The following is an 8,643-nucleotide window of genomic DNA, read 5'->3' as shown; positions in this document are numbered from 1 at the left end:
TATATATATATATATATATACATAAATGCTACACAACACAAAACCATACAATTGTGTGCACATATATATATATATATATATATATATAAGGAATGAAAGCAATGAGTGCAAAAACAAAGACAACACAGAAGTGTCTGAAACATCCTCATTCTTTCCCTTCATTTCAATTATTAAACTAATAAAAACATTTTTTAAAACAAACTTGTCTTTCTTGTGTTGCCTCTTTCTATTGGTATATATTGCTTTCATAGTATATTTTTAACAATTACGATTTATATACATATATGTATTACACACACACACACACACACACGTATGTATGAATCTTTGGTACAGTATTACATATATTTGAAGAAATGAATAGGAATGGCATTCTGATAATTTTTCCACTTGAGTACTGCTTATAAATCTTTTGGCATTTACAATAATTTATAAACATCTAATTATTAAAGTGGAAATATGATCAGAAAGCCATTCCTATTTGTTTCTTCTAACACACACACACACACACACACACACATATATAAATATACATACATATTTACACACATACATGCATACATATATTTGTAACAAGGTAAACGATACACTGCCCTTTTCTCACTTTAGTGCGATCAGTCAGTTATGTGAAGCCACTAAAGCAGGGATCTTGAATTCTGAAGAACCAACAGAATGAACCAGAAGCTTTGAAGAAATAAATTTAATCCCCTACATGTATTCAGTACATTCCATTTTGGTTGTCTAGAGAAACTAATGTGTGCTAGTCTGTATATATGATACAATACATACATACATACATACATACAAACATATATATATATATATATATATATATATATATATATATATATATGTGTTGATATCTATATATTATATACACATATATACATATACATACACACACACACACATAATATATTATGTACAAGTATGATATAGTGTATTCACATATATACATTTTAATTCTAATAATATATGTACATATATTATTATCTGTATTACATATTTTATGTCTACAAGCAAGCAGAAATACTCGATACATGTAGTAGAGTTTATTCTATAAGTATAATATACATAATAGATGTATATATATATATATGTATACATACATAGGCACATATATAAGTATATAAATATATATATATATATTTACACAGACACACACACATATATATGCATATATATGTACTTATGTATATGTACACACTTACATATATATGTGTTCATAAGATGAAATTATGATAAACACAATTTTACATCATTTGTTCCTTACATGTGTTTTACTATTCTGGCTATTTCTAACCTTCACTTGGGAACACTTTATTGCATTATGTTACACAGATCAAATTGCCCTGATGATCTGTTCTGGTTAAGCATCAATATGCACATGGAACATCCAATGCAGAGGTTGCAAATAACCATAATAGTGAAATGTACAAAGAGACAATTGACATATATATATTTGTGTTTATCATGATGTAAATCATAACAAGCAATACTCTTAAGTCCAGTAGTAACCACACCACTATACTGGAAGTAAACACGCAATGATATACTATATGTGTGTGTATATATACACACACACACACACACACACACACACACACACATATATATATATATATATATATATATATAGAGAGAGAGAGAGAGAAATTATTATTTATATGCAAGTGTATAGGTATGCTGCACATAAGTATGTTATATACATACATACCTATATGTGTGTGTGTGTGTGTGTACGTATTTATATGTGTTCATATACATATATATATGTATGTATGTACTTATGTGTTGGTATATATATATGAATGTGCATGCCTCTTCATGTTATACCTAGAGAAACATGCCCCCTCCCCCACATACACAGATGCACACAAGTGCCCACATACATACACACTTACAATATGTACATTTGTGATTTTTATCTTTTCATTCCAAACTGTAATGTAATTTCACTCCATACTCCATTGCTACTCTGAGTTTCCCATGCCTAGCAATGGCAACATTTGACACCCCAAAACCTTGGCACTGAATAAATTAACAATCTCACCTATGCTTATTGAGAAGAATTCTATTTCTCATTTACACCTCCATCCATCCATCCATACGTACATACATACTATCGCACATATTGATATATGAAATTGGCAAAGGAAAAATGGTTAATCCAACCAAAAGACTTGGCTTTGGTGAGACAGGCAGTTCAGTGACATATACAAACAAACCAATATGGTTTTTGAGGCCAACATGTTTATCAGCAGAAGCCATTTCAGTTATATAAGACACCTGAAAAGAGAAAAATGAAAATACATTAGCATGAATATTGAAATAATTGCAGAAGTATGGAAGTTAGGAAAGACATGGAAAACGATTCAAGAATTTGAAGTAAATGAGTCAGTCTAAAATAGTTGTATGGATCTTAACTTCACTACTACAAACAGATAACTGCTTAGGATTTGAAGAGGAACTCAATAGAGTCAATGCCCATCCAATTACATGATATATACAGGATGTTCAGGCTAAATCTGACGACTTTTTATGTCCCCACTTTTTTTTCAGGAACAGATTGATGTTTTGGTGAACACTCAATGACATTAGAAAGCATAAAGATTAAAACTGTTGTTGAAAAAAAGTTAGCTGACATGATGGTCTAGAAGCCATCTGAATATTGGAAATCATTTACCTGTATCGTAATGATTTGTGTTGGATATCAAAATGTTGACATCTTTCACTGTTGTTCAATGCTCTGTGAACATAGCAAAGGCTGAAAGACATGACATAGACAGCTGCCATAAAGACTACAAAGCCATGGCTAGCAGGGAGAGACACAGCAGGCATTCTGAATGTGTCTACATGCAGGAACTCATCCCCTACATCTTTGAATAGGGCCTAGTTCAATTAAGATAGATATATGAAGCTGCTAGAGTTGGCCAAGGTTGCTGCTAGAAAATCATATGTGTGGCAGCAGGATTTGGCTCCTTGCCATATCTCCAAAAAGAATCAGAAGTTGTCATTGGAGTATTTCTACAACTTCTCCAGCCCCAATTTCTAATCTCCTAATTCCTCCAATTGTAATCCCATGGATTACTATGTGTTGGGGAAGGTTGAGAAAGACAGCAATCCTTCTACCAGTAACATGAAGGCTAAGCTGGTGGCCAAGATCAACATGTTCAAAGATCTTCTCAAGGATACAGTGAGGAATGCACACACCAAGTTCTGGAGCCATCTTGAGGGTGTGGTGGAAACTGAGAGTGGTTACTCTGAGTAAAATGTTATCTCCCAGCCATAATCTGCTTTATATTTTTTGATTTTTTAAAATACTTTTATTTTTCAATACCACATTGGATATTCTTTTCCTTTTATGCTAACTGTCAAATTTAGCCTAAACAGCCTGCTTATAATACAAGGACTTAGAAGTTTCTGGTTTGCTTTTAGCTTACATGGGTGGATTGGATGCTAAGCTATAGTCAGGGCAACTAAGCCAGGCGATGAAAAATTCTAATAGAATAATGTGTGTGTGTGTGTGTGTGTGTGTGTGTGCGTGTGCACGCATGTATGTGTGTGTGTGTAAGAGAGAGACTTGATAAGAATTCACTTGTTCATTGAATTAACATGTAGGTGGCTGGCTATTCCACAGACACATGGACACATGAAGAGAAGAAAAAGCCTGACACAAGGCTGTAGTTTTTGAATTACTGGTACTATCTTTCGGACAGGCTTCCACACAGAGAGAAAACTGCACTCATTTGGTCATGTGATATGTATGGATGAGGACAGCTGCATAAAGAGGAGCCAATCTCTAACTGTGGAGAGAACCTGTGGAAGGGGAAAACTGATGCATGGAGGGTAGACTCAGGAAGACGTGGGACAAAGTAGTGAGAAAGGATCTTCAGATGCTGGGCCTCAGTGAGGAGAGGACAAGAGATGAGGACTTTTGGCAATTTGCTGTACTTGAGAAGACATATCACGCTAAGTAAAATCGTAGCAATCCATACATACAGGCATGTCCATTACAGCTGAGTGGACCAGAGCAGCATGAAATGAAATGTTTTGCTCAAGAACACTCAGTCTGGGAATTGAACGCATGATCTAGCAATTGTGAGTGCAGTACCCCAACCACTAGGCCACACACGTATGCCTGTACTTATGTATAGGACTGAGATATCTGGTGCATTGCTGTTCTCAAAAAGACCTGTCTACCACAGCAGAGTTGATATTTGTGCTGGTGCCACATTAAAAGCACCCAGTACATTCTATGGAGTGGTTGGCATTAGGAAGGGCATTCAGCCACAGAAACTATGCCAGAACAGATAAGGGAGCCTGGTGCGACCCCCTGGCCTTACCAGCTCCAGTCAAACCATCCAACTCATGCCAGTATGGAAAATGATGATATAAGCCATTATCATCATAATCTAACATCCAACTTCCATGATGGCATCAGTTGCACAGTTTGACAGAATTCAACAAGCATGAGAATTGCATCAAGCTCCAATGTTTGTTTCAATATGGTTTCTGAAGCTGGATGCTCTTCCAGACACCAACAACTTTGTAAGATGTACTGGATGCTTTTTACGTGACACTTGTCCCAGTGAGGTCACCAAGTAACTTACAAGACAAAGAAATAGCCCACTTGACAAAATGGAGTTGTAGTAGTAAGGGAAATGGTTTTATGTCAGACATTGAGAGGCTAGACTAAGATAGAATGACAGGTACAGGTATCTTGCTATAAAGGCTTCATATGGCTGCCCTACATCATATAAGGGTGGCTGGCAGTAGCAGGAAAGAAGGTAAAGACGGTGACAAGGTGTCACAGAGTATTTGCAAGAAAAAAGAAGGTGAGTACCAGAGAGAATACAGACAAATAGCCAAGAAGAGTGGGTGGAAGGGTAGAATAAGATGGTCATTGGAGTGTAGGTGTGTGATAGAGAGAGAGGGGGAAGAGAGAGAGAACCTACTAAGGGCTACAGATCAAATCTGTAGTTAGGGCAAAGAGTCATCTAGACTTAGGATAACATGGTGTTGGAACAGTGAGGTAGACTGGGCCATAAATGCAAATAGAAAGGCTTGGAAAAAGTGGGAAAATGGATGCAGTAACAAACTATATTATGTAGCAAGAAAGGAAGATAATGACAAGCTTATTTAGCAAGGGCAGAAGCAGAAAGGAAGAGGTTTGCAAATGTTTACAGCATGAGGATCTGAGGAATGAGATGTTTGGTATTGCAAGACAGTGCATCAGAGAGAATCAAGGTGTTGTGGGAGAGTTCTGTGTACAGATGGATAGCAGTATGGTTGCCTAAGTGATTCTGAAAGGAAAGAGGCATGGAAGGGCTACTATGAAAGGTTATTAAATATGGAATATGCACAGATGTTGAGTTCAAGCAAGAAGACTGCGCTGGCATGGACATGTGATGTGTATGAATGAGGACAGCCGTTTAAAGAAGTGCTTTTCACAAAATATAACTGGGACTTGTGGGACAGAGAGAGAGACATGGGATGAAGTAGTGAAAGCTGACCTCAGATTCCTGAGCCTGACAGAAGAGATGACTAAAACTGGATTCTCTGGCAATATGAGGTATTCAAAAAGACTCATCTTCCTCAACGAAACTGAGTTGTGGAAGGGTTATATTTCATGCTCTCATCCATGTTACAATGACTCACCTCACTATCAAGTGTTAAACCTGCCCCTCCCCCACTGGCTCCTATGAACAACCCAACCATGTCATCTCCCTCTCTTGTTCATCCTCATCCCAACAACTGTATCATCCTACTACTTCCGTCACTCACCCCCCACAACTATCTCTTCTGCATTCCTCTATCTTCCCTGGCTTATTGTTCTTGTTTGTCCACCCTTCAACTCTATTTTGATAGTCTGTCCTTATCTTCTCATTCTCCTACCTACACAATCTTGCAAACCACTCACCCACTTGTACCTTTCAGGGTGGGGGCCACCTGGGTATCTCATCATCATTATTTATCTCTTGAAGTTCTAACTGATCATTTTCTCTCTCCCCCTTTCCCCTACTAGATGTGAGTAGCTAGGCAGATCCATTAACAAGAACCTACTCTAGCCCCCACTTTCTTTCGCATAGTAATCTCCACATCCATTATTATAAAGTTGACTCCCAACCCAAGGTTTGTAGTCCTGCAAACTGCATGGCAACCTCAATAGTGCTGGTGGCACTAAAAAAAGCACCCAGTCCAAGCTGTAAAAATGGTTGGCATTAGGAAGGGCATCCAACCATAGAAACCATGCCAAAGCTGAGATTGGAGCATAATGCAGCTCTTGGACACATCAGATCTTGTCAAATTGTCCAGTGTTAGCATGGAACATGAACATTAAATGATGATGATGATATATGCATGTGTGTGTGTATGTGTATGTGTGTGTGTGTGTGTGTGTGTGTATGTTTCTGTATTTTTGTTTGTTCCCCATCATCAATTTACAACCAGTGTTTACACCCCTATAACATAGGTAAAAAAGAGACAGGTAAAATAAGTACCAAACTTTAAAAAAGAACTAGGGTCAATTTGCTTGACTAAATCTGTCAAGGTGGAGCCCCAGCATGGCCGTAGTCTAATGACTAAAACAAGTAAAAGGTAAGAGGTAATAAAAACTTTTTTTTTAAATATTTTCATAACACCCTAATTTCTTTCTGTCAGCAGTTTGATAAATGAAGCCAGCTGACCCATGCAAGCATGGAAAAGTGTATATTAAAACAATGATGATGATGATGATGATGATGATGATAATGATGATGATGACGATGATGATGACGATGATGATGACGATGATGATGACGATGATGATGACGACAATGATGATGATGATGATGGCGATGCTGATGAGGACGATATCAATGATGATGATGATGATGATGTTAATTATGATTGACTTCAGATTTTACCAGCAAAAGATACTTCAGATTAAATTTTGATAAGAAAGGATTTCTTACTATGGCACACTGTTGTGAGAATAGAGTCAATTAAGTCAGCCCTAGGATATATTCGGAATTTTTTTTTTTTTCTGACATTGGAGGGATAGTACGTATAGTCAACTCTGGAAGGATCTAAATTCAGATGATAAAGCAACAACTCTAAATACTGAAAGACTGTTTAGTCCAATGATCTCTATTTCTGCCCTTCTGCTCCCACTTCACAGCTTCTTGGATAGTTTTCATCAACCAAAGCTTCAGGTTAAATGAAGCTCTTGGGTTGACATTAGCTTTTCAAAAATGTATCAAATTGGCATCACCTGTTCTTGGGGATCAGGCTTAATCATTCATCCTGCTTAACACTCCCACTTGGCTTTTTGGTGCCTTTACCACTATTCAAACCAAATTTCCAATTTTTAGCTTCTTTCATTTTCAGAGGTCTTGCACTTCTTCCTCAAATAAAGCCAGAGAAATAAATATAAAAATATAAAAAATACAATAAAAAAAACAACCTCATCCTCTCCTTAAATTATTAACTTACTGAGATAACAACTATTCTCAGATAATATTTCCCATTAACTTTACATTTATTATCCCAAAAGGCCATCAGTTGAGCTAGAGTATATCAATATGAATTGATAAATTTTTGATTAAAGTAAAAGTGCATGTTTTTATTGTATTAAGCTGGTTAGTTGCAAACAAGCATAAAAAAGTGGTTTTTGTATTGACTCATACAGGAAGGAGAAAGCTATAACTTAAGAAATAATATTAGTAAAGATTAAATTGCGGGTGGTTGGCTGTGGGGGGTGCCTGTGTGGTGGGTGGGTGCACATATATGTGTGTGTCTGTGTCTGTGTCTGTGTGTACACAGACACACAAAAAAATGTATGCACAATTTAACATCTGATAATTCACTTAATTTTCATTTCTATTTAGATTTAACCCATTAGAAATAATAAAGGGAACCAGACTAAACTTTGAACAAAAGAAATTTGTCCTAAAGTGCTAATGGAAGTTTGAAAACATAAAGTGCAAAAATAGTTTAGGAGGGAGTTTCAAACAGATCTGCCACCATAACTTAACCATCACTCAAATCAGAGATATTTTGAAGCAAATGGAATTATTCAGAATGTCCACAAGAGAAATTCCAGAAGACCAAGAACATCAACAAACCCCACAAAGCAAGGAAGGGTGGTAGAAATGTATTGACAAAATTCAAGACAATCTATGCTGCAAATGAGCCATGAGATAGGAACTTCAAAATGAAGCATCCATCGTATTTTAAAGTGCTGTCATTGGAAAGGTTATATTCCAAGAATAGTCAATGCTCTCAATGAAGATGATCTGGACTGAAGAGTGGAGTTTTGTAAGTGGTACTTGGTAACATATGTAAAACGTGCACACTTTGTAACATAGATTGTTTGGCATAATTAAGATACATTGAAACTAAATGACTCAACTGCTACAATTGCACCTATTGGAGATCTGAGGATACTACTATGGAGGAACATCATATTAATTGACCAGCAATTACAGTATGATGCAACTTATCATTGCTACACATTATCAGTAGTGCCTGGAACAGTCGTCACTTTGAAAACAAGCATTCATAAAAATAAATAAAATTTGTGTGTAGATCTTTTAACTTTTGAAAATGAAATGTGTTTCAATAAGCACTAACTTTATAATCATTCTATATGTGTATACA

At 36.3% G+C, this 8,643-nt stretch overlaps 1 protein-coding gene across 1 annotated transcript in view; it reads right to left on the bottom strand.

The window, feature by feature from the left end:
• Window positions 1-18: 18 nt before the first annotated feature.
• The window catches only part of LOC106873241 (uncharacterized), a 23,051-nt gene continuing 14,426 nt past the window's right edge, over window positions 19-8,643 (bottom strand). Inside the window, exon 2 of the mRNA XM_014920518.2 lies at window positions 19-2,289. The gene's annotated coding sequence lies outside the window, so the exon portion shown is untranslated. The remainder of the gene's footprint in view (window positions 2,290-8,643) is intronic.

The sequence above is a fragment of the Octopus bimaculoides genome, chromosome 11 (assembly GCF_001194135.2).
Source record: "Octopus bimaculoides isolate UCB-OBI-ISO-001 chromosome 11, ASM119413v2, whole genome shotgun sequence".
Classification (NCBI taxonomy): domain Eukaryota; kingdom Metazoa; phylum Mollusca; class Cephalopoda; order Octopoda; family Octopodidae; genus Octopus; species Octopus bimaculoides.
Note: the sequence above shows the minus strand (reverse complement) of the source record. Positions and strands in the feature narration are given on the sequence as shown.